The sequence below is a fragment of the Oncorhynchus keta genome, unplaced genomic scaffold (assembly GCF_023373465.1).
Source record: "Oncorhynchus keta strain PuntledgeMale-10-30-2019 unplaced genomic scaffold, Oket_V2 Un_scaffold_6411_pilon_pilon, whole genome shotgun sequence".
In the NCBI taxonomy this organism is placed as follows: domain Eukaryota; kingdom Metazoa; phylum Chordata; class Actinopteri; order Salmoniformes; family Salmonidae; genus Oncorhynchus; species Oncorhynchus keta.
The window spans coordinates 104,164-117,500 of NW_026290982.1; the positions used below are offsets into that span (position 1 = coordinate 104,164).

The following is a 13,337-nucleotide window of genomic DNA, read 5'->3' on the forward strand; positions in this document are numbered from 1 at the left end:
AACAATTCTTTACAGACAGATTATTTCACTTAGAATTCATTGAATCACAATTCCTGTGGGTCAGAAGTTTACATACATGAAATTGACTGCCTTTAAACAGCTTGGAAAATTCCAGAAAATGATGTCATGGTTTTAGAAGCTTCTGATAGGCTAATTGACATAATTTGAGTCAATTGGAGGTGTACCTGTGGATGTATTTCAAGGCCTACCTTCAAACTCAGTGCCTCTTCGCTTGACATCATGCGAAAATCTAAAGAAATCAGCCAAGACCTCAGATTTTTTTTTTGAACTCCACAAGTCTGGTTCATCCTTGGGAGCCATTTCCAAACGCCTGAAGGTATCACGTTCATCTGTACAAACAATAGTACGTAAGTATAAACACCATGGGACCACGCGGCCATCATACCGCACAGGAAGGAGATGCGTTCTGTCTCCTCGAGATGAACGTACTTTGGTGCGAAAAGTGCAAATCAATCCAAGAACAACAGCAAAGGACCTTGTGCAGATGCTGGAGGAAACAGGTACAAAAGTATCTAGATCCACAGTAAAATGAGTCATATATCGACATAACCTGAAAGGCCACTCAGCAAGGAAGAAGCCACTACTCCAAAACCGCCATAAAAAGCCAGACTACGGTTTGCATCTGCACATGGGGACTTTTTGGAGAAATGTCCTCTGGTCTGATAAAACAAAAATAGAACTGTTTCGCCATAATGTCCATCGTTATGTTTGGAGGAAAAAGGGGGAGGCTTGCAAGCCGAAGAACAACATCCCGACCGTGAAGCACGGGTGGCAGCATCATGTTGTGGGGGTGCTTTGCTGCAGGAGGGACTGGTGAACTTCACAAAATAGATGGCATCATGAGGAAGGGAAATTACATGGATATATTGAAGCAACATCTCAAGACATCAGTCAGGAAGTTAAAGCTTGGTCACAAATGGGTCTTCCAAATGGACAATGACCCCAAGCAGACTTCCAAAGTTGTGGCAAAATGGCTTAAGGACAACAAAGTCAAGGTATTGGAGTGGCCATCACAAAGCCCTGACCTCAATCCCATAGAACATTTGTGGGCAGAACTGAAAAATGGGAAGCTTGTGGAAGGCTACCCGAAACATTTGACCCAAGTTAAACAATTTAAAGGCAATGCTACCAAATACTAATTGAGTGTATGTACATTTCTGACCCACTGGGAATGTGATGAAAGAAATACAAGCTGAAATAAATCATTCTCTCTACTATTATTCTGACATTTCACATTCTTAAAATAAAGTGGTGATCTCAACTGACCTAAAACTGAATTTTTACGAGGATTAAATGTCAGGAATTGTGAAACTGAGTTTAAATGTATTTGGCTATGGTCTATGTAAACTTACGACTTCAACTGTGTATGTGTGTGTGTGTATATATATCTATATATTATACACACACAGTGTTTTCAAAAAGTATTCAGGCCCCTTCCGCATTTTGTAAAGTTACGGCCTTATTCTAAAATGGATTAAATTTAAAAAATGTCAATCAATCGACACAATTCCCCATAATGAAACAGGTGTAGTAGACCTTACAGCGAAAACAACAGGTTTTTACATTTCTTGGGTACATTTTTTAAAGTAGTCAGACTCAATTTTGCTCAGGTGCATCCTGTTTCCATTGATCACCCTTGATGTTTCTACAACTTGATTGGAGTCCACCTGTGGTAAATTCAATTGATTTGACATGATTGTAAAGGAACACACCTGTCTATATAAGGTCCCACACTTGACAGTGCATGTCAGAGCAAAAACCAAGCCATGAGGTCGAAGGAATTGTCCGTAGAGCCCCGAGACAGGATTGTGTGGAGGCACAGATCTGGGGAAGGGTACTAAAAAAATCTGCAGCATTGAACGTCCCCAACAACACAGTGGCCTCCATCATTCTTAAATGGAAGAAGTTTGGAACCACCAAGACTCTTCCTAGAGCCGGTCGCCTGGGCCAAACTGAGCAGTCGGGAAGGGCCTTGGTCAGGGAGGTGACCAAGAACCCGATGGTCACTCTGACAGTGGAGATGGGAGAACCCTCCAGAAGGACAACCATCTCTGCAACACTCCACCAATTAGGCCGTTATGGTAGAGTGGTCAGACAGAAGCCACTCCTCAATAAAAGGCACATGACAGCCCGCTTGGAGTTTGCCAAAAGGCACCTGAAGAATTTCAGACCTTGAGAAACAAGATTCTCAGGCCAAAGATTGAACACTTTGGCCTGAATGCCAAGCAGAGGAAACCTGGCACCATCCCTACGGTGAAGCATGATGGTGGCAGCATCATGCTGTGGGGATGTTTTTCAGTCGTAGGGACTTGGAGACTAGTCAGGATCAAGTGAAAGATGAACGGATCAAAGTACAGAGAGATCCTTGATGAAAACCTGCTCCAGAGCTCTCAGGACCTCATCCAAACCGTCCAGAACTTGAGAGGATCTGCAGAGAGGAATGGGAGAAACTCCCCAAATACAGGTGTGCCAAGCTTGTAGCGTCATACCCAAGAAGACTTGAGGCTGTAATCACTGCCGAAGGTGCTTTAACAAAGTACTGAGTAAAGGGTCTGAATACTTTGCGAAGGCACTGTAGATGGATATACAGAACCATATCTATCATTTGGCTGTATGTCTTTTTTAATATAGGCCTATTGTAAATGTGTATTATTGTTGCTCCACCATCTTTATTGCAAAAAGAAATACAAGTACAAACAACTTCAAGCTACATGTTATTTTGACGGAGGTAATAAATTGTCCATTGATCAACACAGAAAACAAGCCCTAGTTTGAAACACAAGTGGTTCTGAGCTTACGTCAATATTGCACAGGTAAGCTAATCAATACAAATGTATTCCAATCACTCACGTTTATTTGTAAAGCTATTTTTACATCAGCAGATCTCACAAAGTGCAATACAGAAACCCAGCCTACAACCCCAAACAGGGAGAAATGCAGATGTAGAAGCATGATGGCTAGGAAAAACTCTAGAAAGGCAGGAACCTAGGAAGACACCTAGAGAGGAACCAGGCTCTGAGGGGTGATCAGACCTCTTCTGCCTGTACCGGTTGGAGATTATAACTGTGCATAAGGCTAGATTCTTCTTCAAGATGTTCAAACGTCCATAGATGACCAGCAGTGTCAAATAATATTCACAGTGGTTGTAGAGGGTGCAAAAGGTCAGTACCTCAGGAGTAAATGTCAGTTGGCTTTTCATAGCCAAGCATTCAGAGGTTGAGACAGCAGGTACGGTAGAGAGAGAGAGTCAAAAACAGCAGGTCCAGGACAAGGTAGCACTTCCGGTGAACAGGTCAGGGTTCCATAGCCGCAGGCAGAACAGTTGAAACTGGAACAGCAGCATGACCAGGTGGACTGGGGACAGCCAGGAGTCATCAGGCTAGGTAGTCCTGAGGCATGGTCCTAGGGCTCAGGGAGGGAGAGAGGGAAAGAGAGAATTAGAGGGATCATACTTTCACACATGACACCTGATAAGACAGGAGAATTACATCAGATATAACAGACTGACTCCAGCCCCCCAGCACATGAACTATTGCACCATAGATACTGGAGGCTGAGAAGGGGGGATCGGGGGACACAGTGACCCCGTCCGACAATACCCCTGGACAGGGCCAACCAGGCTGGATATAACCCCACGCACTATGCCAAAGCACAGCCCCCACACCACTAGATGGATATAAACAGACCACCAACTTACTACCCTGAGACCAGGCTGAGTATAGCCCCCACACCACTAGAGGGATATCTACCACCCTACTACCCTGAGACCAGGCTGAGTATAGCCCCCACACCACTAGAGGGATATCTACCACCCTACTACCCTGAGACAAGGCTGAGTATAGCCCCCACACCACTAGAGGGATATCTACCAACCTACTACCCTGAGACAAGGCTGAGTATAGCCCCCACACCACTAGAGGGATATCTACCAACCACCACCAACTTACTACCCTGAGACCAGGCTGAGTATAGCTCCCACACCACTAGAGGGATATCTACCACCCTACTACCCTGAGACAAGGCTGAGTATAGCCCCCACACCACTAGAGGGATATCTACCACCCTACTACCCTGAGACAAGGCTGAGTATAGCCCCCACACCACTAGAGGGATATCTACCAACCACCACCAACTTACTACCCTGAGACCAGGCTGAGTATAGCCCCCACACCACTAGAGGGATATCTACCAACCACCACCAACTTACTACCCTGAGACCAGGCGGAGTATAGCCCCCACACCACTAGAGGGATATCTATCACCCTACTACCCTGAGACCAGGCTGAGTATAGCCCCCACACCACTAGAGGGATATCTACCACCCTACTACCCTGAGACAAGGCTGAGTATAGCCCCCACACCACTAGAGGGATATCTACCAACCTACTACCCTGAGACCGGGCTGAGTATAGCCCCCACACCACTAGAGGGATATCTACCACCCTACTACCCTGAGACCAGGCTGAGTATAGCCGCCACACCACTAGAGGGATATCTACCAACCTACTACCCTGAGACAAGGCTGAGTATAGCCCCCACACCACTAGAGGGATATCTACCACCCTACTACCCTGAGACAAGGCTGAGTATAGCCCCCACACCACTAGAGGGATATCTACCACCCTACTACCCTGAGACAAGGCTGAGTATAGCCCCCACACCACTAGAGGGATATCTACCAACCACCACCAACTTACTACCCTGAGACCAGGCTGAGTATAGCCCCCACACCACTAGAGGGATATCTACCACCCTACTACCCTGAGACAAGGCTGAGTATAGCCCCCACACCACTAGAGGGATATCTACCAACCACCACCAACTTACTACCCTGAGACCAGGCTGAGTATAGCCCCCACACCACTAGAGGGATATCTACCACCACCCTTACTACCCTGAGACCAGGCTGAGTATAGCCCCCACACCACTAGAGGGATATCTATCACCCTACTACCCTGAGACCAGGCTGAGTATAGCCCCCACACCACTAGAGGGATATCTACCACCCTACTACCCTGAGACAAGGCTGAGTATAGCCCCCACACCACTAGAGGGATATCTACCAACCACCACCAACTTACTACCCTGAGACCAGGCTGAGTATAGCCCCCACACCACTAGAGGGATATCTATCACCCTACTACCCTGAGACCAGGCTGAGTATAGCCCCACACCACTAGAGGGATATCTACCACCCTACTACCCTGAGACAAGGCTGAGTATAGCCCCCACACCACTAGAGGGATATCTACCAACCACCACCAACTTACTACCCTGAGACCAGGCTGAGTATAGCCCCCACACCACTAGAGGGATATCTACCAACCACCACCAACTTACTACCCTGAGACCAGGCGGAGTATAGCCCCCACACCACTAGAGGGATATCTATCACCCTACTACCCTGAGACCAGGCTGAGTATAGCCCCCACACCACTAGAGGGATATCTACCACCCTACTACCCTGAGACAAGGCTGAGTATAGCCCCCACACCACTAGAGGGATATCTACCACCCTACTACCCTGAGACCAGGCTGAGTATAGCCCCCACACCACTAGAGGGATATCTACCACCCTACTACCCTGAGACCAGGCTGAGTATAGCCCCCACACCACTAGAGGGATATCTACCAACCTACTACCCTGAGACCAGGCTGAGTATAGCCCCCACACCACTAGAGGGATATCTACCACCCTACTACCCTGAGACAAGGCTGAGTATAGCCCCCACACCACTAGAGGGATATCTACCACCCTACTACCCTGAGACAAGGCTGAGTATAGCCCCACACCACTAGAGGGATATCTACCAACCACCACCAACTTACTACCCTGAGACCAGGCTGAGTATAGCCCCCACACCACTAGAGGGATATCTACCACCCTACTACCCTGAGACAAGGCTGAGTATAGCCCCCACACCACTAGAGGGATATCTACCAACCACCACCAACTTACTACCCTGAGACCAGGCTGAGTATAGCCCCCACACCACTAGAGGGATATCTACCAACCACCACCAACTTACTACCCTGAGACCAGGCTGAGTATAGCCCCACACCACTAGAGGGATATCTATCACCCTACTACCCTGAGACCAGGCTGAGTATAGCCCCCACACCACTAGAGGGATATCTACCACCCTACTACCCTGAGACAAGGCTGAGTATAGCCCCCACACCACTAGAGGGATATCTACCAACCACCACCAACTTACTACCCTGAGACCAGGCTGAGTATAGCCCCACACCACTAGAGGGATATCTACCAACCACCACCAACTTACTACCCTGAGACCAGGCTGAGTATAGCCCCCACACCACTAGAGGGATATCTACCACCCTACTACCCTGAGACCAGGCTGAGTATAGCCCCCACACCACTAGAGGGATATCTACCACCCTACTACCCTGAGACAAGGCTGAGTATAGCCCCCACATCACTAGAGGGATATCTACCACCCTACTACCCTGAGACCGGGCTGAGTATAGCCCCCACACCACTAGAGGGATATCTACCACCCTACTACCCTGAGACAAGGCTGAGTATAGCCCCCACACCACTAGAGGGATATCTACCACCCTGAGACAAGGCTGAGTATAGCCCCCACACCACTAGAGGGATATCTACCACCCTACTACCCTGAGACAAGGCTGAGTATAGCCCCCACACTACTAGAGGGATATCTACCAACCTACTACCCTGAGACAAGGCTGAGTATAGCCCCCACATCACTAGAGGGATATCTACCACCCTACTACCCTGAGACCAGGCTGAGTATAGCCCCCACACCACTAGAGGGATATCTACCAACCTACTACCCTGAGACAAGGCTGAGTATAGCCCCCACACCACTAGAGGGATATCTACCACCCTGAGACAAGGCTGAGTATAGCCCCCACACCACTAGAGGGATATCTACCAACCTACTACCCTGAGACCAGGCTGAGTATAGCCCCCACACCACTAGAGGGATATCTACCAACCTACTACCCTGAGACAAGGCTGAGCATAGCCCCCACACTACTAGAGGGATATCTACCAACCTACTACCCTGAGACAAGGCTGAGTATAGCCCCCACATCACTAGAGGGATATCTACCACCCTACTACCCTGAGACAAGGCTGAGTATAGCCCCCACACCACTAGAGGGATATCTACCACACCCTGAGACAAGGCTGAGTATAGCCCCCACACCACTAGAGGGATATCTACCACCCTACTACCCTGAGACAAGGCTGAGTATAGCCCCCACACCACTAGAGGGATATCTACCACCCTACTACCCTGAGACCAGGCTGAGTATAGCCCCCACACCACTAGAGGGATATCTACCACCCTACTACCCTGAGACAAGGCTGAGTATAGCCCCCACACCACTAGAGGGATATCTACCACCCTGAGACAAGGCTGAGTATAGCCCCCACACCACTAGAGGGATATCTACCACCCTACTACCCTGAGACAAGGCTGAGTATAGCCCCCACACCACTAGAGGGATATCTACCACCCTGAGACAAGGCTGAGTATAGCCCCCACACCACTAGAGGGATATCTACCAACCTACTACCCTGAGACAAGGCTGAGTATAGCCCCCACACCACTAGAGGGATATCTACCAACCTACTACCCTGAGACAAGGCTGAGTATAGCCCCCACACCACTAGAGGGATATCTACCAACCACCCTACTACCCTGAGACAAGGCTGAGTATAGCCCCCACACCACTAGAGGGATATCTACCACCCTACTACCCTGAGACAAGGCTGAGTATAGCCCCCACACCACTAGAGGGATATCTACCACCCTACTACCCTGAGACAAGGCTGAGTATAGCCCCCACACCACTAGAGGGATATCTACCACCCTACTACCCTGAGACCAGGCTGAGTATAGCCCCCACACCACTAGAGGGATATCTACCAACCACCACCCTACTACCCTGAGACCAGGCTGAGTATAGCCCCCACACCACTAGAGGGACATCTACCACCCTACTACCCTGAGACAAGGCTGAGTATAGCCCCCACACCACTAGAGGGATATCTACCAACCTACTACCCTGAGACAAGGCTGAGTATAGCCCCCACACCACTAGAGGGATATCTACCACCCTGAGACAAGGCTGAATAGCCCCCACACCACTAGAGGGATATCTACCACCCTACTACCCTGAGACAAGGCTGAGTATAGCCCCCACACCACTAGAGGGATATCTACCACCCTGAGACAAGGCTGAGTATAGCCCCCACACCACTAGAGGGATATCTACCAACCTACTACCCTGAGACAAGGCTGAGTATAGCCCCCACACCACTAGAGGGATATCTACCACCCTACTACCCTGAGACAAGGCTGAGTATAGCCCCCACACCACTAGAGGGATATCTACCAACCTACTACCCTGAGACAAGGCTGAGTATAGCCCCCACACCACTAGAGGGATATCTACCACCCTACTACCCTGAGACAAGGCTGAGTATAGCCCCCACACTACTAGAGGGATATCTACCAACCTACTACCCTGAGACAAGGCTGAGTATAGCCCCCACATCACTAGAGGGATATCTACCACCCTACTACCCTGAGACCAGGCTGAGTATAGCCCCCACACCACTAGAGGGATATCTACCAACCTACTACCCTGAGACAAGGCTGAGTATAGCCCCCACACCACTAGAGGGATATCTACCAACCACCACCCTACTACCCTGAGACCAGGCTGAGTATAGCCCCCACACCACTAGAGGGATATCTACCACCCTACTACCCTGAGACAAGGCTGAGTATAGCCCCCACACCACTAGAGGGATATCTACCACCCTACTACCCTGAGACCAGGCTGAGTATAGCCCCCACACCACTAGAGGGATATCTACCACCCTACTACCCTGAGACCAGGCTGAGTATAGCCCCCACACCACTAGAGGGATATCTACCAACCTACTACCCTGAGACAAGGCTGAGTATAGCCCCCACACCACTAGAGGGATATCTACCACCCTGAGACAAGGCTGAGTATAGCCCCCACACCACTAGAGGGATATCTACCACCCTACTACCCTGAGACAAGGCTGAGTATAGCCACCACACCACTAGAGGGATATCTACCAACCTACTACCCTGAGACAAGGCTGAGTATAGCCCCCACACCACTAGAGGGATATCTACCACCCTACTACCCTGAGACAAGGCTGAGTATAGCCCCCACACCACTAGAGGGATATCTACCAACCACCACCAACTTACTACCCTGAGACCAGGCTGAGTATAGCCCCCACACCACTAGAGGGATATCTATCACCCTACTACCCTGAGACAAGGCTGAGTATAGCCCCCACACCACTAGAGGGATATCTACTACCCTACTACCCTGAGACAAGGCTGAGTATAGCCCCACACCACTAGAGGGATATCTACCAACCTACTACCCTGAGACCGGGCTGAGTATAGCCCCCACACCACTAGAGGGATATCTACCACCCTACTACCCTGAGACAAGGCTGAGTATAGCCCCCACACCACTAGAGGGATATCTACCACCCTGAGACCAGGCTGAGTATAGCCCCCACACCACTAGAGGGATATCTACCAACCTACTACCCTGAGACCAGGCTGAGTATAGCCCCCACACCACTAGAGGGATATCTACCACCCTACTACCCTGAGACAAGGCTGAGTATAGCCCCCACACCACTAGAGGGATATCTACCAACCTACTACCCTGAGACAAGGCTGAGTATAGCCCCCACACCACTAGAGGGATATCTACCACCCTACTACCCTGAGACAAGGCTGAGTATAGCCCCCACACCACTAGAGGGATATCTACCACCCTACTACCCTGAGACAAGGCTGAGTATAGCCCCCACACCACTAGAGGGATATCTACCACCCTACTACCCTGAGACAAGGCTGAGTATAGCCCCCACACCACTAGAGGGATATCTACCACCCTGAGACAAGGCTGAGTATAGCCCCCACACCACTAGAGGGATATCTACCACCCTACTACCCTGAGACCAGGCTGAGTATAGCCCCACACTACTAGAGGGATACCTACCAACCTACTACCCTGAGACAAGGCTGAGTATAGCCCCCACATCACTAGAGGGATATCTACCACCCTACTACCCTGAGACCAGGCTGAGTATAGCCCCCACACCACTAGAGGGATATCTACCAACCTACTACCCTGAGACAAGGCTGAGTATAGCCCCCACACCACTAGAGGGATATCTACCAACCACCACCCTACTACCCTGAGACCAGGCTGAGTATAGCCCCCACACCACTAGAGGGATATCTACCACCCTACTACCCTGAGACCAGGCTGAGTATAGCCCCCACACCACTAGAGGGATATCTACCACCCTACTACCCTGAGACCAGGCTGAGTATAGCCCCCACACCACTAGAGGGATATCTACCACCCTACTACCCTGAGACCAGGCTGAGTATAGCCCCCACACCACTAGAGGGATATCTACCACCCTACTACCCTGAGACCAGGCTGAGTATAGCCCCCACACCACTAGAGGGATATCTACCACCCTACTACCCTGAGACCAGGCTGAGTATAGCTCCCACACCACTAGAGGGATATCTACCAACCTACTACCCTGAGACCAGGCTGAGTATAGCCCCCACACCACTAGAGGGATATCTACCAACCACCACCCTACTACCCTGAGACAAGGCTGAGTATAGCCCCCACACCACTAGAGGGATATCTACCAACCTACTACCCTGAGACAAGGCTGAGTATAGCTCCCACACCACTAGAGGGATATCTACCACCCTACTACCCTACTACCCTGAGACCAGGCTGAGTATAGCCCCCACACCACTAGAGGGATATCTACCACCCTACCACCCTGAGACAAGGCTGAGTATAGCCCCCGCACCACTAGAGGGATATCTACCACCCTGAGACAAGGCTGAGTATAGCCCCCACACCACTAGAGGGATATCTACCACCCTACTACCCTGAGACAAGGCTGAGTATAGCCCCCACACCACTAGAGGGATATCTACCACCCTACTACCCTGAGACAAGGCTGAGTATAGCCCCCACACCACTAGAGGGATATCTACCAACCACCACCCTACTACCCTGAGACCAGGCTGAGTATAGCCCCCACACCACTAGAGGGACATCTACCACCCTACTACCCTGAGACAAGGCTGAGTATAGCCCCCACACCACTAGAGGGATATCTACCACCTACTACCCTGAGACAAGGCTGAGTATAGCCCCACACCACTAGAGGGATATCTACCACCCCTACCCTACTACCCTGAGACCAGGCTGAGTATAGCCCCACACCACTAGAGGGATATCTACCAACCTACCACCCTGAGACAAGGCTGAGTATAGCCCCACACCACTAGAGGGATATCTACCACCCTACTACCCTGAGACAAGGCTGAGTATAGCCCCCACACCACTAGAGGGATATCTACCACCCTACTACCCTGAGACAAGGCTGAGTATAGCCCCCACACCACTAGAGGGATATCTACCACCCTACTACCCTGAGACAAGGCTGAGTATAGCCCCACCACACCACTAGAGGGATATCTACCACCCCTACTACCCTGAGACAAGGCTGAGTATAGCCCCCACACCACTAGAGGGATATCTACCACCACTACCCTGAGACAAGGCTGAGTATAGCCCCCACACCACTAGAGGGATATCTACCACCCTACTACCCTGAGACAAGGCTGAGTATAGCCCCCACACCACTAGAGGGATATCTACCACCCTACTACCCTGAGACAAGGCTGAGTATAGCCCCCACACCACTAGAGGGATATCTACCACCCTACTACCCTGAGACAAGGCTGAGTATAGCCCCCACACCACTAGAGGGATATCTACCACCCTACTACCCTGAGACAAGGCTGAGTATAGCCCCCACACCACTAGAGGGATATCTACCACCCTACTACCCCGAGACAAGGCTGAGTATAGCCCCCACACCACTAGAGGGATATCTACCAACCTACTACCCTGAGACAAGGCTGAGTATAGCCCCCACACCACTAGAGGGATATCTACCACCCTACTACCCTGAGACCAGGGTGAGTATAGCCCACAAACATCTCCACCACACGGGCCCGAGGGGGCGCAAACCGGACAGGAAGATCACGTCTGTGACTGCATGGAAGAGCACCAGTAAGCCAGTGACTCAGCCCCTGTAATAGGGCCAGAGGCAGAGAATCCCAGTGGAGAGAGGGGAGACAGCCAGTCAGAGACAGCAAGGGCGGTTCCTTGCTCCAGTGCCTTTCCGTTCACCTTCACACTCCTGGGCCAGACTACACTCAATCATATGACCCACTGAAGAGATGAGTCTTCAGTACAGACTTAAAAGTTGAGACCGAGTCTGCTTCTCTCACATGGGTAGGCAAACCATTCCATAAAAATTGAGCTCCATAGAAGAAAGCCCTGCCTCCAGCTGTTTGCTTAGAAACTCTAGGGACAATAAGGAGGTCTGCGTCTTGTGACCATAGCGTACGTGTAGGTATGTACGGCAGGACCAAATCAGAAAGATAGTTAGGAGCAAGCTCATGTAATGCTTTGTAGGTTAGCAGCAAAACCTTGAAATCAGCCCTTGCCTTAACAGGAAGCCAGTGTAGAGAGGCTAACACTGGAGGAATATGATCACATTGTTTGGTTCTAGTCAGGATTCTAGCAGCAGTGTTTAGCACTAACTGAAGTTTATTTAGTGCTTTATCCGGGTAGCCGGAAAGTAGAGCATTGCAGTTGTCTAACCTAGAAGTGTCCGCATAGCAGTGAAAGTTAACATTATGTTCCAGAATGACATCACCAAGAGGTAAAATATATAGTGAAAACAACAGTGGTCCTAAAACGGAGCCTTGAACACCGAAATTTACAGTTGATTTGTCAGAGGAGAAACTATCTTGTCTCATCGCTACAACTCCCGTACGGGCTCAGGAGAGACGAAGGTCGAAAGTCATGCGTCCTCCGCTACAAAACCCAACCAAGCCGCACTGCTTCTTAACACAGCGCACATCCAACCCGGTAGCAAGAGCGACATTATTGATGTATACACAGAAGAGAGTCGGCCCGAGAATTGAACCCTGTGGTACCTCCATAGAGACTGCCAGCGGTCCGGACAACAGGCCCTCCGATTTGACACACTGAACTCTATCTGACAAGTAGTTGGTGAACCAGGCGAGGCAGTCATTTGAGAAACCAAGGCTGTTGAGTCTGCTGATAAGAATGCTTTTTTTTAACCATTATTTAACTAGGCACATCAGTTAAGAACAAATTCTTATTTTCAA

General features: G+C 50.1%; 1 long non-coding RNA gene across 4 annotated transcripts; it reads right to left on the reverse strand.

The window, feature by feature from the left end:
- Positions 1–2,639: 2,639 nt before the first annotated feature.
- Positions 2,640–12,025, reverse strand: LOC127929306 (uncharacterized). Of its 4 annotated transcripts, XR_008134338.1 has the most exons (6): positions 11,794–12,025; positions 10,765–11,250; positions 10,083–10,704; positions 8,540–8,651; positions 7,587–7,646; positions 6,304–6,896 (listed from the first exon to the last, which is right to left on the reverse strand). It is a non-coding gene; the product is annotated as an uncharacterized LOC127929306 (long non-coding RNA). The 4 variants fall into 4 exon arrangements; XR_008134341.1 differs by lacking the exons at positions 6,304–6,896; positions 7,587–7,646 and adding an exon at positions 2,640–3,894 and having other exon boundaries at positions 8,300–8,651; XR_008134340.1 differs by lacking the exons at positions 6,304–6,896; positions 7,587–7,646 and adding an exon at positions 4,000–4,404 and having other exon boundaries at positions 8,300–8,651.
- Between the last annotated feature and the right edge of the window lie 1,312 nt (positions 12,026–13,337).